We start from the raw sequence: 24,955 nt of genomic DNA on the forward strand, positions 1-24,955 counted from the left end.
TTACAAATGTCAAAATAGGTAATAAAATATCATATTTTAAGAAAATACACTCCCAAATTTTGAAATTGTCTAGAATTTTTTTATAGGAAAATACTAGTATGAAAGGTTTTAATATATATTAATAGGATAATAACTTAAGATATTAAACTATCACAATGCATATAATAATAATAATAATAATAATAATAATAATAATAATAATGCATATCTACTAAAATATTACAAATGTCAAAATAGGTAATAAAATATCATATATATATATATATATATATATATACATATATATATATATATATATTAAAATACTAAAGATACTATAAAAAGTAATACCATCTATTAAAAAATGCCTTAATAAGTAAAACTAAATATTAATTATACCATAATATTCTACACAATATCATACTAAATATAATAGCAAAATATATACCAAAACACTAAACTTGCCATAATGATTGATACCTTTATATGTAAACATGATAAAATATTAGAATACTAATACTAAATATTCTAAAATATTAATATGAGTATAAATAACACATACAATAAATAAAACCCCAAGTAACTAAAGCTAGACATACATTAACGATGAAAACCCTACATAAAATATATATATATATATATATATATATATATATATATATATATATATATATATATATATGAACATGAACATGAACTATAGGAAGAGACATAACAACCATGAAAACCCTGCAAGAAGAACGTTAACCATTTTATATATATAACAACTACATCCTAAATATGAATATTAGACATACCTGCATACAATGAAAACCCAAACATTAGATATTAAAACAAATAAAAAACAAGAAAAGAAAAAAAAAAGAAAAAGAAAAGGAAAAAATGCATGCATGGGTGTGTGTGTGTGTTGCTGTGTGCATAAGCGTGTGCATGTGGTGTGTGTAGCTAGTATGCAGGGAACTCATGAAGGGGGAAGAAGTCGGAGCCCTGGCCGGAGGTAGAAGGTATGCTGGCTATGGCGATGAGGATGACGAGTTGCTGGGTTGTTGCAGCGACAGATACCGGTGATGACGACAGGGTGGTCCTGTGGTGGCGAGGACACCGTGAAGAGAGATACCAGAGTTGTGACTGGTGTGGCTAGCGTTGGATTATGCGTCTGAGGTTGCTAGTCCGAGAGATGTTGTAGAGCCAGTCGTAGGTTGGCTTCAGTGGTGGCTACAGTTGTTGTGATGCTCGCCGGCATGAGAGAGGCGATGAGGGTGCGGGCTGCATGATGGTAGTGGCAAGTGTCTCGTCTTCTGCAGCTGTGGATGTAACAACTTGCTATTTAACTGGGTTTTTTTTTTTTATACTATAATATTTATAATGCCCTAATACCAAATAAAATTAAACTTAACCTAAGCAGCGAGAAGCTGAAATCAAATAAACATAACCATATATAATTATATATAATACTAGAGTGCTAAAATGTTTCCCAAAATATACAGGCACGACTGTCCCCAAAAATACCCTAAACTAGCTAGGGCTATATAGAAATACTCCAAAACAAATACTCACTCTCTGCTGACAGGGCAGTATTGAAGCCCCTCTATCTACAAGTCTGATCTACTCGCCTACCTAGATCACCTGAAAAATGTTAAAGTAATTGGGATGAGCCAACGCTCAATAAGACGAAATATGTTATTGCTAGTATGTGGCAGATGAGTTACAATACTGAGAAGATCTATTTCTATATAATCACATTTAACTGAATCTGAAAATACAATACCAGTAATATAATTCATCACCTTTTTCCTGTTGATTAACATTTCTTTACTTTAGGTTTCTACTCAAAATACTTCTAATAAATATATATATTTTCTATCTCTGTAAATCTATATAAACATAGTAATAACTGAAAACTTCCCTGTGGATAATTGTGTGTCATGATTTAACCCCTCATGACAGGGTTGTGTGGCCCGTAAGCGAGATCTACCCTGGCTGGCCAGCCATGAATAAATCACTATACTCCATAGTCTAATCAGCCCTCCTCAACCCATATCAGATGGGGAGTCTGTCCACTCGTGGGCTCTATGCGATCAACTTTTATACCACGTATTATCTGAATAAGTGGTTGTACTCTATATATTGTATGTAGCTACGACACCGTGCTCTGTAATCTGTAATGGTCTAATAGGGTCTGATACTATATAATACATCTCTATATACAACTATCTGTTTTACCATGATTCTATAATAACTGTATAAAGCATGATATTGTGATAAACTGTATCTGTATCAACTGTATTTTTGAAATGAATTGTAAAACTATATGTCATGGTACTGTAACTGTATCTGTATCAACTATATAATCATGGTATTCTGTAATTACTATAAATATTTCCTCTGTCTATATTTTCTATAAAACATAGCTCTGAAAATACTTAAAACATGTCTCTGTACTATATTTATATTCTTAAGCCACAAAGTAATTTAAAACATATTATACCTAATGGATAAACTGTAAAACTGTATTAATTCTTGCTGTGAATAATAATCTGGTATAAATATATATACTATGCTGAAAATCACTCTAAATTTGCCTAGCATAGCATATTTCCCTTACCTGACTATTAAAAGCCCTTATTGTATACCGATCCTACCCCTCGCAGGACTCTCCACTCAATACCCTGAAAACAACATTTACTAGAACAGAATATCAATATTTCTTTGCCTACATCATTTCCTATAACTAATAGAAGGCCAAAAAATGACTAAAAGGTCTTACGCTGATTCTGGGAAGAAATTCGACTTGATCCCACCAATGATCCGCCCCAATAGACTTGAAGAGAACTCCTCCAGGAGTGTCGTGGTGGCCTCAGATCGACAATCTAACGACTGACGGGGCCGAAATCGAAGAGAGAAAGGGGAAGGGCTGTAGAGGAGAAAGAGAAGAGGGTCTTCACTGAAATTCCGCATAAAAACTGAGTTTAAGCACTATATATACTGCAGGACTTGTCGATGAGCCACATCACCTCATCGATGAGTCCTGTAGAAAGTTCGCCAACGAACTTGCACCCTCGTCGATGAATTTCAAACTTCCAAAAATCTTTCTCAGTATCTTTTCATTGACAAGACGGAACCTCTTCAACGAGATCTTGAAGAACCCTCGTCAACGAAACCCGTGTGTTCGTCGACGAGGCCTAGGAAATTTTCTTGGAATTATCACCTCCAAAATGCAATGTTGCGTTCGTCGACAAAGTCGTTTGCCTCCTTCTATTACTATTTCCATTCTCCTTCCTCTTTATTATTTAAATATCATTATTCTTCGGGCCATTGCACTCTCCCCTCCTTTTACAATTTCTTCCTTGAAATTTACTATTTGTATTTCCTTCTATCATCCCATAAAGGCAAATGGTCTACTTATTTTATTACCTGCCCTCACTTATGGCGGAGGAATACCGTGGTTACATAGGTAGTTATGGGAGATTACAAGTATAAAAGAAAATTCTCCTAAAACCAAAATACTACCTATCATATACGCTACATTACAATTCCACTATGTTAAACAAAATAAAATTACTATTACTTTAATTATACATCACTACTATAACCTACTAAACAAGTGGGGGTATTTCTGTCTAATCTCGCTTTCAAGCTCCCACGAAGCTTCTTCTATTGCGTGATTCCTCCATGGGACTTTTACCAATTGTATATTCTTATTGCGCAATTTATGTTCTTTTCTATCTAAGATCTGTACTAGAGCTTCCTCATATGCTAGATCACCACTAAGTTCCAATTCCGCATAGCTAATAATATAGGAAGGATCTAGGACGTATTTCCTTAACATAGATACATGAAACACGTTGTGAATCCTGAATAGAGATGGTGGTAAAGCCAGCTGATAGGCAACTGACCCAATCTTCTTGAGTATCTCGAATGGGCCAATGAACCTAGGGCTCAACTTACCCTTCTTCTCAAATCTAATGATCCCCTTCAATGGTGCGATTTTCAGAAATAAATGATCAACTACTCCAAATTCCAGTTCTCGATGGTGAGTATCTACGTAGCTTTTTTGCTAACTCTATGCTGTACTGATTCGATCTCGAATGAGTCGGACTTTATCGTATGCTTGCTGAACTATCTCTAGCCCCAAAACTCGCCTCTCACCCAACTCACTCCAATATAAAGGGGAACGACACTTCCTATCATAAAGTGCCTCATAAGGAGCCCTACCTATGCTAGCTTGATAGTTGTTGTTGTAAGAAAATTCCACCAATGGCATACACTGAGTCCAGCTACCCTAAAAATCCAAAACACACGCTCGCAACATATACTCGAGTACCCGAATAGTTCTCTTTGTCTAACCGTCTGTCTAAGGATGGAAAGTGGTGTTGAATGCTAGCTGAGTCCCTAGTGCCTCCTGCAAACTCCTCCCGAACTGCAATGTGAAACATGGATCACGATCTGAGATTATGGATACTAGCACTCATGGGGTCGAACAATCTCCTGCATGTAAATCTCCGCTAACTTGTTCATAAGGTAACTAATCTTAATGGGCAGAAAGTACACTGTCTTCATCAACTTATCAACAGTCATGCAGCGCCGGCGGTAGCCCCGTAACAAAATCCATAGATATGTGATCCCACTTTCATTCAAGAAGGAAAAGTGACTGCAACTGCCCTGCCGGCCTCTAGTACTCAGCCTTTACATGCTGACACGTCAAACACTACTGCACAAACTCTACTATTTCCCTCTTCATGCCACTCCACCAGAAATACTCCCGCAGATCCCTATATATTTTCGTACTGCCAAGATGGACAGTGTATAGAGATCTATGTGCCTCTTCTAGAATCGTCCTCCTGATACTGTCATATGCAAACACACACAATCTGGTGCGAAATCTCAAAGCCCCATCGTCAAAAATGTTGAATTCTTCCCACTGACCATCCTGTATTCTGGCTATCACTTCTGCCAATTCCGGATCATCCCTCTGAGCAATTTTAATTCTCTTATAAAGTGTAGGCTATACAACGAGACTGGCAATAAGCGCTTGAGGATCATCTTCCAATAACTCCATGCCAAGTCTTTCCAAGTCCATCAAAATTGGGTGCTGAACTACTACGGCTAACTGTGCTGTATTTTCTTATTTACAGCTTAGTGCATTAACTACCACATTTGTTTTACCTAGGTGGTAACTGATAGTGCAGTTGTAGTCCTTGATGAGTTCTAACCATCTCCTCCGGTGCATATTCAACTCTTTCTGTATAAAGAAATACTTTAGGCTCTTCTGGTCAGAGAATATTTCACATCTCTCACCATATAACTAATGTCTCCAGATCTTTAGTGTGTGCACCACTGCAGCCAATTCTAGATCGTGAGTAGGGTAGTTCTTTTCATATTCTTTCAATTGCTTGGATGCATACGCCACCACCCTACCATGCTGCATCAGTACACAACCAAGCCATTTCAAAGACGTGTTACTGTAGATAACATAACCATCATCTCCCGATGTAATCGTCAGAACTGGTGCAGTGACGAGCCGCTTCTTTAATTCCTGGAAGTTCTACTCGCACTCCTCATCCCACACAAATCTGGAATTCTTCCTGTTCAAACGCGTGATAGGTCCTGATAAAGCTAAAAACCCCTTAACGAATTGTCGATAATAACCTGCCAGCCCCAAGAAACTCCTGACTTCCTACACATTCCCTAGCTTGACCCAATTTACCACTGCGTCAATCTTGCTAGGATCCACTTCTATACCGTCTCCTGGGATCACATGGCCTAAAAATGCAACCTTCTTAAACCAGAACTCACACTTACTAAACTTGGCATAAAGCTTCTCCTCCTGAGTCTCTGAAGCACCTACCTCAAATGCACCTTATGATCCTTAAAACTCCTCGAGTACACCAGTATATCATCAATGAAAACTACTACAAACAAATCTAGATACTAGTGAAAAACTCTATTTATCATATCCATGAACACGATTGGGGCATTCGTCGAACCAAACGGCATAACGAGGAATTCGTAGTGCCATACCTAGTCCTAAAAGCTGTCTTTGCAACATCCTCTGCTTTTACCCTCACCTGATGATAACCTGATCTGAGGTCGACCTTGGAATATGCCTGTGTACCCTAGAGCTGATCAAAAAAATCATCAATAAGGGGTAGAGGATATTTATTCTTAATAGTAACCTTATTGATTTCTCTATAATCAATACACATCCTCAGAGACCCGTCTTTCTTCTTTACAAACAACACTGGAGCTCCCCATGGCAATACACTGGGTCATATAAATCCCCTATTTAGCAAGTCTTGCAACTGATTCTTCAATTCTCCCAACTTAGCTGGAGCCATACGATAAGGAACCTTAGAAATCGGTGTCGTCCCTGGAGATAGATCTATGGGAAAATCCACCTCTCATTCGGGAGGCAGCCCTAGTAGCTTCTCTAGGAAAACATCTGGAAATTCTCGTACGACTGGGGTACTGTTAAGCTTCACTTCGTTTTCTAACACTTCCTTTACAAAAGCCACAAACCCCTAACTTCCTTCCAGGGGTAATCTACTCACCTGCATTACTGATACTAGCTACGATGGAGCACGTACATGAGAACCAACAAACCTGAATTCTTGCCCACCAAGGGGTCTAAAATTTACTTCCTTCTAAGAACAATCAATACTGGCGTGATTAGTTGCCAGCCAATCCATACCCAATATAACATCAAACCCACACATCTCAAACACAATTAAGTCTTCTGGTAACACTCTCCCTTGAATTTCTATTGGATAGCCTCTGAGTACCCTTTTACACCTCAACACTGACCCTGACGGTGTAGCTACTGACAGTTCTCTATCTAATATTTGAGTCTTACTTCCAGATAATTTAACGTAGGATGCAGAGAAAGAGGAATGAGTAGCACATAAATCAAATAAAACAATAACGGAATGTGATAAAACAGTAAAAGTACCTGTCGCCACATCTGCAGCAGCCTCAACATCACCCGGCGTCAACGCGTTGACCCTCGTTGGGGACACATTCCTCTGCTATCCTCAACGAGGCGCTTGATATCCTTCCCAATAGGGCCTGGGAGCTGGGACCTGGTCTAGCAGCCCTGGGCATGCACGTGTCATGTGGTCGAATCTCCCACATCGATAGCATACATCGCTCCCTACCCGGCACTCCCCTGGATGACGTCTCTCGCACGTCTGACATACCAGGACGATCAGTGCACACTGATTTCCTCGAGATCCCGCCATCTGCCTCTTATCTCCCCTATCGCGACCTCCTCTCCATGGACTCTTACTGGAGCCAGCCTGAACCCTAAGGTGCTGGTCTCTTCCTCCGACTATGAGCTGCTAAACCCCTCTGAATACCACTCTCAATGATCGCAACTCTTTCTACAACCTCCGCAAAAGTTTGAGCCCTAAAGCCTATCACCTGCTCAAATAGATTCTGCCTCAGTCCTTCTTTAAACTTTCTTATCTTTTTCTCTTCATCAAGTGCTAGATGAGAAGCAAAACGCGACAACTTGATAAACCGATCCGCGTACTTAGATACGGTCATCTACCCATGTACTAGATGCATAAACTCTGCTGCCTTCACGCTCTGAATGATAGCAAAGAAATACTGCTCGAAGAACAGCTCCTTAAATCGGTCCCACATCACTGGTACTGGAACCGGCCTTTGCTCCTCTATCAATCGCGGTGATCTCCACTAACGCTTCACCTCCCCTCTCAACTTAAATGCTACAAATACTACCTTTTGTTCATCCGCACAAAGAAGCACAGCTAGCGTCTCTTCGATATCCTGGACCCAAATTTCAGCTACAATCGGGTCATCTCCTCCAACAAAGGATGGGGGCTTCATCCGCGTAAACTACCTGATCGAACAGCCACGCTCCTTAGAGCTCCTAGTCATCTCAGCCATCACCTACTGAGTGATGCTATGCAGTACAGCATCTGTATCTCCTCCACCTATGCTGGAAGGTCCTAGTCTATCCTCCCCAGCATTCGTGCTGCTATTTCCTAGATCCATCCTGAAAACAAGAAACACACTTAAGTACCTCATCTCCTACACTGACCTATCTTAATTCAAAATTAACTACCTTCCCTGACCTTAACTCAATATCCAGTTCTGTCACCTAGACACACGACTCGATAATAGTTTACTATGGTTTTCCTAAAATCGTCACCCTAGGAAAAACATAGAAACCACCACAGAAATCTTGTATCCAGAAAACCAAACAAACCTCAAATCCTTTTCCTATACTCTGGTATTGCTTCAGCTGCACTCTAAAGTCTACAGAACCTAGCAACCTAGGCTCTGATACCGAATTGTAATGACCTTCTATTTAACTGGGTTTTTTTTTATACTATAATATTTATAATGCCCTGATACCAAACTGAATTAAACCCAACCTAAGCAGCAAGAAGCGGAAATCAAATAAACATAACCATATATAATTATATACAATACCAGAGTGCTAAATTTTTTCCCAAAATATACATGTAGGATTGTTCCCCAAAATACCCTCAACTGGCTAGGGCTATACAGAAATACTCCAAAAAAAATACTCAATCTATACTGACATGGCAGTATTGAAGCCCCTCTACCTGCGAGACTAATCTGCTCACCTACCTGGATCACCTGAAAAATGTTAAAATAATTAAGATGAGCCAATGCTCAGTAAGAGGAAATATACTATTGCTAGTGTGTGGCAGATGAGTTACAATACTGAAAAGATCTGTTTCTATATAATCACATTTAACTGAATCTGAAAATACAATACCAGTAATATAAACCATCACTTTTTTCCTGTTGATTAAAATTTCTATACTTTAGGTTTCTACTCAAAATACTTCTAATAAATATATATATATATTTTATGTCTCTGTAAATCTGTATAAATATAGTAATAACTAAAAACTTCCCTATGGATAACTGTGTGTCATGATTTAACCCCTTATGAGAGCGTTGTGTGGCCCGTAGGTGGGATCTACCTTGGCTGGCCAACTAGGAATAAATCACTATACTCCATAGTCTGATCAGTCCTCCTCAACCCATATCTGATGGGGAGTCTGTCCACTTGTGGGCTCTATGCGATCGACCTTTATACCACGTATTATCCGAATGGGTGGTTGCACTCTATATACTGTATGTAGTTACTGTACCATGTTCTGTAATCTGTAATGGTCCAATAGGGTCTGATACTATATAATACATCTCTATATACAACTATCTGTTTTACCATGATTCTGTAATAACTGTATAAACCATGATGTTGTGATAAACTATATCTGTATCAACTATATTTTTTAAATGAACTGTAAAACTATATGTTATGGTACTGTAACTATATCTATATCAACTATATAATCATGGTATTCTATAATTACTATTAATATTTCTTCTATCTATATTTTCTGTAAAACATAGCTCTGAAAATACTATAAAACATGTCTCTGTACTATATTTATATTCTCAGGTCACACAGTTATTTAAAACATATTATACCTAATGGATAAACTGTAAAACTATATTAATTCCTACTATGAATAATAATCTGGTATAAATATATGTTGGCCTTACAAGGGTTAAAACCTTGTTATCTTGTTTTAATGCTAACAAACAAGTGAAATTTAATGTATTTGTGTGAGTAATGATATTTTAGGGCTCATATATGAGAAAGCAAAGGTCAAAGTGATCAAGAGGATCAAATGAAGCTTAAAAGAGTCCAAGCATGGATTTAAAGATGATATATGAAACCTTGAAGAATATGAAGACATGAATGAGTTGTTGAAAGCCAAGGAATATTAAAGTCCAAAGAGACAAAGAAAAGAAAAGTGAAAAAGCTCAAAGAATATGAAAGCTTGAAGAAAAGATGGAAGCTTGAAGAAAGAAAACATGAAGACTCGAGAACCTAGAATGAGAAAAGTTTTAGAAGTTTTCATGTAAGTATTTTAAATGTTTAAAATTTCGTTTGTAATATTTTGAAGCTCTTAGGTTAACTTCTTAGATCTAAATACCTTTTAAAATATCTGTAAAATAATTTTATAAAGTCAAAAATTATTTTAAAAAGGTTAGAGTCATTTTTGGAATAAAAAGCAACAAAAAGAGTTTTTCCATTTGTTGTCAGTTTTTATATAGCTGCATTAAAGTGAATTTTTCTCTATCTAAACCTCATTATTTTAAAGTGTTCAACATGAAAGTTTTACTATTTTCTCTTAGTTTTCATTTCACACCAAGAACACCTAATTTGGAGTTATACATAAAAAAGTTATGGCTAAAACACTGAAGCGGGGTCACTGCTGTCAGTTAGCTGAACACTGTTCACGGGAAGGACTTTAGATGACTGAACAACTGACTTCAGTCGACTGAAGAATAAGTTCAGCTGATTGAAGTATTTCCAGAATAGGTAGAAAGTTGCAGCAATGACTTCAGTTGACTAAACTTATAACTTCAGTCAACTGAACACTGTTCAACGGGCAAAAATTTTAAAACTCTTGTTTTTTAAATATAGCCGTTTGAGTTCTAAACTTTCTAAAATTCTGGGAAACTCTCAAAGTAAACTTTTGCAACATGGAAACAAGTTTGAAAGCCTATAAATACATGTTTTTGCAAATCAAAATACATCCAAGAATTGAAAAATCTGCTTGTAAAGCTGAAAGTATTCTTGTTCTTCAAAACCTCTCTTGCTCACTCATTGAAAAATTCTTTTGCTGAGAATTCTAAAGTGTCAATCCTTCCTTCTCTGAATTTCTACTGCTAATCCTTATCTAAGAAGGATATTGGTGAATTCTACACTTGAGCTTTATTGTATTTCATATTGATATTTTACATTCAAAGTATATAGTGCTGAAATTGTACTTGTAGACACCCCATTTTTACCCAGGCCCAATATATGTATTACTATTATTATTATTATTGTTATTTTATTATTATTATTATTATTATTATTATTATTAAGATCTTATTATTATTATTATTATTATTAAATTCTTTTAGTATTAGTAGGATTATTATTAATTTTTTAGGACATTATATTAGTATTTTATTCTTATTTTATTTATTATTATTATTATTATTATTATTATTATTTTATTATTATTAGTTATTATTACTTTTATTTTTATTTCTATTTATATTGTTATTATTATTATTATTATTTATTATTTGCAGTATAATTGACATTATTTTTAATTATTATTATTATTAGTATTTTTACCTTTATTATTACTATTATTATTATTATTTTATTTATTTATCTTTGTTATTACTATTATTATTATTATTTTTTTATTATTATTTTTACCTTATTATTATTATTATTATTATTATTATTATTATTATTATTATTTCCTTATAACCATAATAGTAGTATATATTATTTCCAAAAATAAAGAAAAATACCAAAAACCGAAAAAGGAAATGTTTTTAGGGTTTTTTTTTCAAAAATTATTTTTATAAGGGGGGGGGGGGGGGAGCGCACAGCCACAGGCTGAGGAAAAACCAAAGAAAAAAATTTTTCTGTCTCCTTTTTCTTCTTCTTCTTCTTCCCGGAGACACAACCTCACGCACGGCCTCCCTGTTTCTAGTTCTTCCATCATCTCTTCATCTCCTAGCCACCTACCCCGCAGCCTCTGCAACTCTCTCCGGCGACGACTCCAGCCACACCTACTGCCAACCCACTGTACAACCACCGCCAAGACCTCCCTGCAGCCTCCGCTCGAGCCTGTCTCCAGCAGCTCCTCTGCCAGCCCCTGTTCCTAAAGCCATCGCCGTCAACGCCATCACCGCCATCACAGCAGCGGCAGAAGACCTCCAACTGCTGCAGCCACGCTCCGACAACAGCTCCGACTGCAACCCGCTGGAACCTCCACCGCCGCCACTGTCTTCGGGCTCCTCTGTTCTCACTGCTTCCTTAGCACTATCGTCTCCGGCGTCCCTCCGAACACAGCAGCACCGCCACGACGCACCACGCCAACCTGCTGTCGCCTCAGGCCAGCCGGCGGCCCTCCAGCCACGGCAAGATCCGGCTGTATCCCTCTCCAGCCTCCTCTGTAAATACATGCACACACACACCTTATGTTTTAATGTTTAAATTTTTCTTTATTTTATCCTTGTTATATATATTAAAATTGTTGTTGAAGGTTTCTTTTTATGTTGATCATATTGTTATTATTATTTGTATATTGTTATTAGTAAATTGCTTGGATATTATTATTGCCATTATATTAATTGTATTAACATTATTATATTGATTTTTACTTGTATTAGTATTACTTTGTTTGTATTATTATTAGTAATGTTATTATATTGTTGACTTATTATTATTAGTATTATTATTATATTGTTGGTATGTTCTTATTATTATTATTATATTATTGGAGTACTATTATTATTGTTGTCATTTATTAGTTATTATCTAATGTGCATATATATTATTGTTATTGCCTTATATGCTTATTTGTATATTTATATAATTTTGAATGCACATTTTTTTTTTGTATAGTTTGTATATTTGTATTTTTGTTGTGATTGCCTTATATAATTATTTGCATATTCATGCACATTCTATTGTATATTAGCTTACATATTTTCATATTATTATTGTGTTTCAATTTTAGGTTTTTTTTTATGTTTCCATATTGTATAGTTTACATTTTAATTGTAGGATTGATTTGTTTCTTTAATTATTTCCATATTGTATATATTTATATATATTGTTATATTGTTATTGTTGTAGCGAATATTCCGATAGTGTATTTTGTTATATTGTTATATATATGATTTATGTGTATTTATTTTACATATTATTATTATTATGTGGCATATTTGTTTTATATATATTTTTACATACTAATGTGATTGTTATTATTATGACCTTATATATTTATATTTATGTTATTATTGGTTGCATATTTTAATTGTATATCTAATTTGCATGTATATATATTTACGTAATATTATTGTCTATTATGTATTCCTGTGATATTATTGTTATTATTGTTGTAATTATCATGTTAATATTTAGTTGATCTTATTATATAGTTATTTTATGGTTTTCATCATTGTCATATTGATATTGCACATTTTGTATTATCATTATTGTCATATTAATATTGTATATTAGGGTAGTTATATTGTTATAGGGTTTTCGATTATTATTATATATTATTTAGGGTTGATTTGTTGCCTTAATTCAATTAATTGTTTTAAATATATATTATTGTCTATTAACATGTTAATTTTTAGGTCGATTTGTTTCCATAATTTCAGTTATTTCCATATTTATTATTTTGCCTTTTTGCATATTAGTTTTAGGGCAGATTTGTTTCCATAATTACATTAGTTGCTTCCATATTTATTATTGCATTTTGTACATTTATTTTAGGGTTCAAATTGTTTCCATAGGGATTAATTGTTTCCATATGTGTATATATTGAGTATTAACTTTAGGGTTTTGATTATTTCCAGGTTGTTATTATTGTATTTATTCCTGTTAATATCTTATTATATGGTAGTGTATTATTGTCATTATTAGTATTATTGTTATTGTTATTACGTATGATATAGTATCATTATTATTATTATTCTAAGTTTAGTATTATTATGATATGAGTTACATTATTATTATTATTATTATGCGTGTATTATTACTATCTATTAGGTTCGTTTATTATTAGGGTAAGTTATTAGGTGCTATAAGCAATTTATTATTATATAGTATATATAGCATATATGTATCCCTATTATTATTACATGTATTATGGTAATTTAATTTCTTAGTTTATTATCTTATTAATATATATTAAAACCTCCCATACTAGTATTTTCCTATAAAAATCTTATATACAATTTCAAAATTTTGGGAGTGTATTTTCTTACTCATTATCCCTATGATTTTATTGCGGGGATATGAGGCTTCGGGCATCATGTACCTTTAAGCTCTGAGGGAATATATATGTATATATTATCTTTATTTATTTATTTATTTATTTTTCACATATATTTATAAATTCATAAAAATGAGTAATTTAAAGAATTATTAGATTAACTTAGGGATAATTTCATATTAATTAGGTACCGTTCGTAAGAACGGGCGCGTAGGGGGTGCTCGTACCTTCCCCTCGCGTAACCGAACTCCCGACCCCAACTCTGGTAATGTAGACCGTTCTACCCCTAACGGGGTAGTAATCATGTGTTCTAACCGCACTAAAGGTTAGTGGCGACTCCGACATTCCAATTCTTAATTGAAAATTAAAATTGATTTTCATTTCGCCGCTCGGGGCACACGCGCACCCGGGACGTCGCGACAGTACTAACTTGCTCTTTGAGAGAGTATACTTGTATGCAAATCTTCTCTTGTGTTTCTTATAGTTCTTTGACATTCCAAGGGTTGTTTGGATCGTTGGCTAAGCAAGGAAATATTGCTTAGAGAGGCGGGCTCTAGCCTATGTAAGGAGTGACCGAATGAGAGGATATCATTTGGAGAAGGCGGGCTCTATCCTTAACCAAGGAGTTTTGTAATCGGTATTGTTCCACCCGTTAGCAGAACTGAACTAGTGAATCCTTTGGTGGTTTACAAAAGGCGAGGACGTAGGCTGGTTATAAGTCGAACCTCGTAAAAATCTCCGTCTCATTCTCTCTTTCCCTTACTCTTTATTTTCAGCATATTTAAATTATGTGGATGGTTTAAATTTGAAAATCATATACACTACATATATTTGGAAATCAAACAAAATTAAGGTTTAATTTTGATTTGAGTTGCGAAAACCGAAAGGGAGTACGTTGGTTACACCATATCTTGCGAAAACCTTACGGGAGTACGTTACTTGGTTAACATCCCAAAGATAAGTCTACCAAGAGTTTATTTAAGTTCTAAATATTTGGAAAGAGTGATTTGATTCATCTATACAGGGCTTTACATCAGCAAGCATAAATTTTCATTCATTATAGGGCTTGGTTGAAATTTGGCAAATATAAACAAACAACCATCTTGAGTTGTTATATTACCAAAGTGCTGAATACTTTATATCTTGGTTTGGTTGTTTGTTGTTTGACTTATACTTGGAAAATAAATTGATTGTTTGGTTTGAAGATTGTGTTTAATTGATTGGTTGTTTAATTAAGTTGTTGTTTGATTGATGAAATTAAAAAAATAAGTTAAAGAATTGGTTAAGTGTTTAAAGAAGTTAAGGATTCTTAAAAGAAGTTAAAAGAAAGTTTTAAAAGTCAATTCACCCCCACTCTTGGGAAGCTATTCCTAATTTCAATATATATACTGCACTGAAAATTATACTAAATTTTCCTAACATAGCATATTTCCCTTATCTGACTATTAAAAGCCCTTATCGTATACCGATCCTACCCACCATAGGGCTCTCCACTCAACACCCTAAAAACAACATTCTCCATAACAAAATATCAATATTTTTTGCCTACATCACTTCCTACAACTCACAGAAGGCCAAAAATTGACTAAAGACCTTACCCTGATTATGGGAAGAAATTCGACTTGATTCCACCGATGATCTGCCTCAGCAGACTTGAAGAGAACTCTATCAGGAGCATCATGGTGGTCTCAGATCGACGATCCGGCAACTGACGAGGCCGAAATCGAAGAGAGAAAGGGGAAGGGCCATAGGGGAGAGAGAGAAGAGGGTCTTCGCTAAAATTATGTGTAAAAACTGAGTTTAAACACTATTTATACTGTGGGATTCATCGACGAACCTGCACCCTCGTCAACGAATTTCAGATTTCCAAAAATCCTTCTTGGTATCTTCTCGTCGATGAGACAGGACCTCATCGACGAGACGGGACCTCATGGACGAGATCCTGAAGAACCCTTGTCGACGAAACCCCTATGTTCGTCGACGAGGTCTGGGAAATTTTCTTAGAATTATCACCTCCAAAATGCAATGTTAGCGTTCGTCAATGAAGTCACATGCCTCCTTCTGTTACTGTTTACATTCTCCTTCCTCTTTAATATTAAAATATCATTATTCTTTGGGTCGTTACAATGGAGGGTTGTGATTTCGGTGTTGAAGTAGGGGGTGTCTGGGCTGGGCATTGCTGGAGGTGTGGCCAACTGGTTGTCTTGGGTGGAGCTAGTTCGGAGTGGAGGATTGGGGGGGTAGAGCGGGGGAAGGAGAGGAAGGTTGCTATGGGAGAGTTGAAGGAGATGGGAGAGGGATGGCTGCCATGAGGGGGCTGCGTAGCAACAAAAGAGTTTTTTTCTTGTAGGGTTACCTCAAACCCCTTGGCTGTGTGTTTTCTTATACGTGTTATGTGAGTTAGTGTGTGTGTTCACTGTGTGTGTATTGTGTGTGAGTGAGTGTGTGTGCCAGTGTGTGAGTGGTGTGTGTTGTGTTGTGCATGAGAGCCCAGGGAACTCGCCATGGGTCGCCCGAGTTGATGGGAGTGGCTGGAGTTTTCTATGACACTGCAGTGGTTATCGGAGGGCCGCTAGGATACTCACGACCGTGAGTTGCAAATGAAGATGGTGAAGATCGCCTGGCTAGTTACTGGACTGAGGAGGGAGCCCGGTGGTTGCAGCAGAGGCTGGGGATGGAAGCCACGATTGGGCTGTGAAGGACCTGGTGAACGAGGAGTGGTAGGACGGAGATAAGGGGAGACCAGAGTTGCTGCTACTGTAGCATGGTGTAGGACTGACGAAGTCGTGGCCATGAGGGTGGAAGGTGACGACGAAGGCAGAGGGCGACGGCGATGGTGCGTATTGGCCACTGGGCTATAGGGGTCTTGAGTTTGTGGGAGAAGGGGGCTCGGGTCTGGAGTTCTTGGCGATAGGAAGGAGAGGCTCACCAGCGTTGGTTCTGGAGTGGTGCTCAGGTGTTCTCAATGGGGCTCATGGCAGCAGCAGCATGGAATGGCTGGTGGTGGGGTTGTGCAGCAATGAGATGGAGCAGATGGCCGGGAGTCTTCTCCTTGGGTCTATGGGAGACTGACTGTGAGAAAGAAAGAAAGAGAACCGAGAGGGAGAATCAGGGAGGGACTGAGATGAGAGAAAAAAGGAGCGAAAGAGATGAGAGAATGAGAGAGCAGGAAAAAAAAAAGCATTAGCTTTTTTTTATTTGGCTCTCCGCCCCCAACTGTCTAGCTGTGTGTATTTTATGTGTGTGAATGTGTGATTATATAGAAAATAAGGAGGTAGAGAGCCTAGGGTTTTCGCCCTCCCCCTCTCTTATCCTTTTCTTTTTTATTTTTTATTTATAATAATAATAATAATAATAACAACAACAACAACAATAATACTAAATAATAACAATGACAATAAGAACCATAATGATAATAATGATAATAGTATAATAGTAAAATAATAATATTAATAATAATAAAGTAATAATAAAAAAATAAAGATTAATAATAATAATAATAATAATAATAATAATAATAATGATGATGATAATAATAATAATAATAATAATAATAATAATAATAGCAATGGTAAAAATAGTAAAATAATAATAATAATAATAATAATAATAATAATAATAATAATAATTTTGTTGTATTTGGCCTGGGTAAAAATAGGGTGTCTATAGCTGTGAAAGTTTCAATAGCCTTATCTTTAATGATTCTCATACTAAGGATTTGCTTTGCAATTCCCAAATGCTTCATTGCAAACTCTTTTGACAATTGCTTTTCTAGATTGTTAATCTCCTCAACACTAGACCCTACAATGAGCATGTCATCTACATACAACAGTAGAATGATGTAAAAATTGCCAAAGAACTTAACATAGCAACAGTGATCAGTTTCACATCTCTTGAACCCAATTCTATGCATAAAGCTGCCAAATTTCTTATACCACTGTCTTGAAGCTTGTTTTAGGTCATACAATCTCTTTCTCAATTTATAGATTAGATTCTCTTGTCCTTGGATAGTGAATCCTTCAGGCTGAATCATGTAAATGTCTCCCTCCAAGTCACCATGAAGGAATGTCGTCTTCACATCTAACTGCTCAAGATGTAGGTTTTCTGCAGCAACCATTCCCAGTACCAATCTAATTATTGACATCTTCATAACTAGAGAAAATATTTCTATAAAGTCAATGCCCTCATTCTGCTGGAATCCTTTTACAACTAATCTATCCTTGAAACGCTTGCTACCATCATGCTTGTTAGCCTTGGTGTATTCCCTAGAGGGGGGGTTGAATTGGGTATTTAAAATTGTGTCCTAGGTTTAGCTAATCAAAGACCAGTATTTCACAACCTAGGGTCTTTCTATATACACATAAGCCCAAATGCGCAGATATGTGGAAATTAAATCATGTGCAACATTCATAAAATAACATACACGTGTAGAAAATAAATTACAGAGAAATAAAGTGCACACACAATATGTTATCGGGGTTCAACCAACTATGCCTACCTCCCCACCTCTAGCTCGCAAGCCTAAAGGTTCTACTAATAGTGCACAGGGCTGACCTCAACCTACAACCGCACCTTACCAGGATAGTGCACCTAACTTTCCTAACCGGGTCTAAGCCAATCCGGAACTATTCAACAGGGCTAGTCTCCCTCTTCAGGACCACGCCTGGAATACAATAAATATGAAATTTTTCATACAAATAAATGCTTATTAACTAAGTAAACTATGTACCAATTCAGCACAAGCACTAATTGATGCACACCAATAATGTAGGAACTATAAGCTCAAGGGTGTATATGTGCAAGCAACACTTAGTATAATATATAATCTCAAATATGCACAAGAGTGTTCAAACAAGCTATTCCTTGAAAACCAAGTATACCAAATCTCAACGTAAGATTAGTGTTTCAAAGATGCTAACAATAATATTCAAACAAACTCAACAATATTTTCTCAATGTAGTAAGCACAAGAGTTGTTTGAAATCAAGCTTGTAAAATATTTTTGCATACAAAAATATAGGCTAAGGTATCTTGCAATATCAATGCAAAGACCCACAAGACACTAAGTTTTCCCCACACAAGATTTATTAGTTTAAATCGGTGGGAAAACTTATGCTTAGCTCTCAATATTAAAATCAATCAACAAACAACACAAATGAGAGTATTAAGCAAAATGAAGTGGAGTATAAACACTCAAGGCACTCTCACAAAGCTTGGATGATCAAAGAAATAGGTATATGAGAGTGTATGGGAGTAGTATGAACAAAATAGGATTTGGAAATTTAAGAGAATTTTGGCTTAATCTTATTTACTAATCCTCACTAATTTGTGCAAATGGAGGCATATATATAGAGAAGGGGCAAATTATGACCATTGGGGACTCAAAGTTAATTTTAAAACTTGTTTTAATTATGTTTAGCAAAAATAACCATGTTTAACCGTCTTAACCATGGCAAAAATATAAGACAATCTGAGAGTTTCGGGTGGCTAAACCACGGTTTGTTTGCCCAAACAGACTAAATGAAAAAAGACATTTTTTCAAGTTCGGTCACCTGAGTATGAGTTCAATTTGCTAAAACAGGCGATTTCCACACTGTCTGCGATTTGGGTGCCCGACCCTGAGTTCGGTCTACCGAACCCATGTGTTCGGTAGCCTGAGGTAATTTTGAACATGAAGTTCGGGCTGCCAAGTTGGTGAAAAAAGGTCAGAATAGCGGTTCAGTCGCCCGACGGCGCTACGGTCAAATTGGTTCGGTCTCCCGAAACCAAGTTAACCTTCTAACTTGTCAAGGGTTTGGTTGCTCAAGGTGATTTTGAACACCAAGGTTTCGGTCGCCTGAATCCTCACAATTTTACCCTCTAAGTCCTGTTTTATTTCAATTAATCCCCTGATAATATATGTGATATTGGGGACTATTTTGCGTGTAAGTGCAAGGACCTAGGGTCTTTTCTAAGGTTTTAAGCAATTTAACTAAGCCTTAAAAACCCAGCTTCAGTCGACAGTCTTGAGCTTATAAGTTCCTATATGCATGATGCACATCAATTATTACAGACCAATCTTACTTTACTATTAGAGACACAAATTAAACATAAAATGAATTACAACACAAAATAAAACTTCTGGGTCTTTAGTCTTCAAGTCTTCACGTGTCATCAAATGATCTTGCTAATATAAGCCTGCACACAAACTTGACAAATATTAAATACAAAGTATTTGTTATAATCAAAATAGGGTATGACCCGTAGGGTCAACAATGCTCATTCTTTATTCTATATACCTACTTGTTGTGCAAAGCCTTCTTTCCTACTGGCAATCTAGTCAATTTTCATGTCTAATTCCCCAACAAGGAATCCATCTGATCCTTCATGGCTAACTCCCACTTGCTTGAATTTTCATCTTGCAAGGCTTCATCATAACACTCTGACTCGCCACCATTAGTCAACGGGAGATAATTTAGAGCGGGTGAATAACGTTGTGGAGGTCTAATGGTCCTACAAGATCTACGGACCGCAGCTACAAGTGTACTCTAATCTTCCTATGATTCTACATTCTCTTTATCCTCTTCACCCCTTTCTTGGATAGTACTTTTAGTCAACTCATCTAAGTCAACAAACTCAAATTTCTTCTGATTTATCTCTGTGACATCTAGCACTACAGTTAACCTATCCTTGTACATAACTTGTTCATTAAATATCACATTTCTACTTCTGATGATTTTCCTATTTTGTTCATCCCAAAATCGATAGCTAAATTTCTCATCACCATAGCCAATGAAAAAACATATTTTAGACTTTGCATCAAGTTTACTAGGTGCATCAGAATCTATATAAGCATAAGTAACACAACCAAAAACTTTTAAATGGGAAAAATTTACCTCTTTATTGCTCCAAACCTCTTCAGGAAGTCTGAATTGCATGGGAACTGAAGGTCCTCGATTTATCAAATAAGCTACAATACTAACAGCATCAACCCAAAAAGTTTTTGGTAGTCCAGCATGCAATCTTATACTTCTAGCACACTCATTGAGAGTTATATTCATGCGCTCAATCACATCATTTTGTTGTGGTGTCCCAAGAATGGTCTTCTTCATATTCCATGTACTACACAATACTCACTAAACTCTCCATCTATGTACTCTCCTCCATTGTCTGACCTCAAACATTTTACTTTCAAACTCGTCTCTATCTCAACCATAGCCTTCCACTTCTTAAAAGTTTCAAATACATCAGATTTATTTTTCAAAAAATAAACTCATACCTTTCTGGTTGAATCATCAATGAAAGTAATGTAATACCTTGAACCTCCAAGGGATGCAACCGGAGAAGGCCCCCATAAATCAGTGTGCACTAACTCCAATTTTCTAGCCTTTAGTGTCATGCCAGTTTTCAAGAAATTTGCCCTTTTCTACTTTCCTAAGATGCAACTTTCACACAAGTCAAAATCACCGAACTTCAATTCAGGTAGTTTCCGTTTTGGCTGTAACATCTTCATCCCTTTCTCACTCATGTGACCAAGTCTACAGTGCCATAAGCTCGTATCAATACTTGCTTCAGCAACTAAAATTGTATCTCTTAGACTTGAGGTCATGTATAGAGTACCAGACTTCTTTTCATAAGCCAATACTCTGGCTCCCTTTGTAACCTTCCAAGTGCCACTAGCAAACAGCATTACATGCATGCCCTTCATCATCAAGTTGTCCAACAGAAATCAAATTCCTTCTCAGGTCAGGAATACGTCATACCTTCTCCAATAACCAAACATACCCATTGGGCAACAACATCCAGACGTTTCCCACACCCACAACATCCAAGGATGTACCATCAGCCAAATACACCATATCAAAATCACCTGCTACATAGTTATGTATGATTTCATGGTGTGAAGTAGTATGAAACAAAGCTCCTAAGTCCAAAATCCAATCATCAAGTGGACTATCTACTGCAAGAAGTAATGCATCATGTACCTCTTCTGTTACAGCATTAGTAGAGTCATCCTCATTCTTCTTCTTAAGACTTTTGCATTGCCTCCTAAAGTGACCCGTTTTCCCATAGTTCCAACATTGTCCGTTTTGGCCAAATCTAGATTTACTTCTGTTTCGATTATAATTTCTGGACTCTAATTTGCCCCGATCTGAATTTCTGTCACTACCTCTACCTCTTGTCTCAAGGTTTAAGGCAGAACCAGATCCTGAGATTTTACCGGCATCTCTTCCGCGAATCTTCTCAGCCAGAATTAAATCTCGTATATTATTGTACTTCTTTTTTTCTTCTCTTGTAAAGTTTCTTACTGCCATCTTCATTGCCTCCCAACGGTTTGACAACGAAGCCAAAACAATCAGTGCACGGATCTCGTCATTAAAATCAATTTCTATAGAGGACAATTGATTTGTGATAGTGTTAAACTCATTCAGATGTTGTGCTACCGATGCATTCTCTACCATCTTCAAAGTAAATTGTTTCTTCATTAGATGTACCTTGTTATTTGCTAACGGTATTTCATACATACTAGAAAAAGCCTTAATCATATCTGTTGTGGTCTTCTCCTTGACAACGTTGTGTGCAACAGACTTAGACAGAGTTAATCTGATAACTCCCAATACCTATCTGTCAAGGAGAGTCCATTCCTCAAGCTTCATAGTAGCAGGTTTTTCTCCTAGAAGCGGCAGATGCAACTTCTTACCACAAAGATAATCTTCGATCTGCATCCTCCAGAATCCAAAGTTTGTGCCATCAAACTTTTCTATTCCAGAAGCCTTTCTTACTTCCTCTACCATTGCTCCCACTCGAATCTAACCCTAGGCTCTAATACACGTTGTTGTGAATTAACAAAAAATTCCAGAAACCTATGAGAAACAAAATAGAGAAAGAATACACGCCAAAGAAAAAAAATCAATCGCACGCACAAGAAAATATTTACGTGGTTTGGAAATTTTACCTATGTCCATAGAGTTGCAGGGATTTCACTATTATCAAGAACAAAATACAAAGAGTGCAACGGTACAATAATCTCTTTCTCTCGCAAAGTGTGACAGCTGATCAACCCAAATCACCATAACGGCAATTTTATATCCTACGATTTGGGCCTAACGGCCCAAGCCTTTGCTCCATGGACTAAGCCTTAGGATAGAAATCTCTCATTAAAGAAAGGTCGAGTCATCATCCAGATCGAACGCTCCACAAAGCCCAACAATTTGGATATTTACTTAGTCCAATTTTTATATGCATAATTGTACAAATATTCATTAATACCATAAATTAAGAAAATACATTTAAAAAAAGGAAAAATAAATACATGGAAAATGAAAAAAAAAAAAACATAAAAGCAAAAAATGAAACAATAAAAAATCAATGGACAAGCATCTTCATCTTTGACCCTAGAAGTACAAAAGGAAAATAGCAATTAGATATGTGGAAATTGTACAATTAAACATGTGAGAGAAATCAAAATTTAAGGCAGGCATAAATGGATTAATTCAATTTAAATATGATTTATCAATCAAATTATGATTGATCAAATCATAATTAATTGATTTGTTCCCCTAGATCTATAAATAGTGAGTTTCAGAAGGGATCAAAGGGAAGAAAAAAAGAGAATTGCTTACGAAAGAAGGAGTAAGGAAAAAAATCGAGAGAGGAATATTGGGAGAATTTGAGGTTCTAAGAAAAGAAGCAAAAGGCTAAAGGGCATAAGTAGTAACGGCATTGGCAGTGGAGATTCAAAGTAACAGGCTTGAAGATTAGAGGAGATAGAAGACAGAGGTTGCTTTTTTAAATTTCGTTTGGTTGTATTTCAATTTCTTGGATAATTAAAATTATAAAATTTTAAGTTCAAAATTTTGTAATTTGAATGTGAGCAAGATTTTAAAATAGAATTCAACTTGAACTAAAAGGAAGAGCCTAATTAAGAATTTCCCTAGAATTCACCAAATAGATTTGGATATTTAAGCCTGATCCAAAATTCCAGACCCAGATCCAAAGCCTGGACCCAAATTTGGATCCGCCGAATCCGAATACCTATAACCCAGGTTAACCTAACCCAAGTCCAAGTCAATTGACCTACCTAGACTTACCTAGGACGTAGCCCATAGCCCAACAACCCAAAATCCATAGCCCAATACCTTTGACTCTACCCTAAACTCAAACTAACCCAAGTCCGTTAACCTAATAAACCAGACCTAACCCATTTACCCTTAACCTAAATCAATCCCTTGAACCTAGATTGAGCCAACCGTTAACCTAAACCTATTTGGACCATAGAAAAATTCCCATAAAAGCTTAAGAAACAACCAGAAAATCTAAGAAAATAAAAAAAGGAAATAGAAGAAAGCAAAAAAAAGAAGAAGGGGTTTTACCTCTGGTCGATCCAAGAAATGGGTCTGAAAAGGGGGTAGAGAACTTGAAGCTCTTTGTCAGGGTGTCTCCATTCGGACCTACAAAAGGAAAAGAAAACAAAGTAAGAGCAGGTAGATAGAGAAAATCAAGATCCAAGGGAAAGAGAAAATGGAATGAAAGAAATGCTAAGAAGGATGAGAGAAAAGATTGTGAGAGAGATTCAGAGAGTGAGATATGGGAGAGAGAATTAGAGAAAGTGGAGAGAGTGACAAAGCGAAAAGAGGGAAAGCAAGAATAGTTTGAGAGAGATAATAGAGAGAGGAAAAAAAGATTCGAAGATGTAGAGAGAGATGGAGTTTGATTGGAGAGAGAAAGCGAGACATTTAAAGAGAGAGAGAGAGAGAGAGAGAGAGAGAGAGAGAGAGAGGTGCATGAGAGAGAGAACAAGAAGACGGAGAGAAAAGAAAAGAAAAGAAAAGAGAAAAAAAAAGATTATATTAAATTTTCAAAAAAATTAAATAAAAAATAATAATTAATGGAACACGTGTCACCATACGGACACGGTGACACATGGCATAACCACGACTGCACATTCAAGGAGTGACACGGCGTGATCCTAGTCGTTCAAATTGTGTTTTCTCTGGACGGTTGGATCGCTACCACATCACCTTGCTACACTAAGTTCAAATATATATATATCTTGTGCCACATGTCGCCACTGTTGGCTAAGAAGTGGTAGCCCTCTTCCCTAATAGGGTCAATAAGGTC

At 36.3% G+C, this 24,955-nt stretch overlaps 1 long non-coding RNA gene across 1 annotated transcript; it reads right to left on the reverse strand.

Moving 5' to 3' along the window:
• Positions 1-868: 868 nt before the first annotated feature.
• LOC131159598 (uncharacterized) lies at positions 869-24,471 on the reverse strand. Its single transcript, XR_009137837.1, has 3 exons — positions 24,208-24,471; positions 1,537-1,605; positions 869-1,283 (listed from the first exon to the last, which is right to left on the reverse strand). It is a non-coding gene; the product is annotated as an uncharacterized LOC131159598 (long non-coding RNA).
• Between the last annotated feature and the right edge of the window lie 484 nt (positions 24,472-24,955).

The sequence above is a fragment of the Malania oleifera genome, chromosome 7 (genome assembly GCF_029873635.1).
Source record: "Malania oleifera isolate guangnan ecotype guangnan chromosome 7, ASM2987363v1, whole genome shotgun sequence".
Lineage (NCBI taxonomy): Eukaryota > Viridiplantae > Streptophyta > Magnoliopsida > Santalales > Ximeniaceae > Malania > Malania oleifera.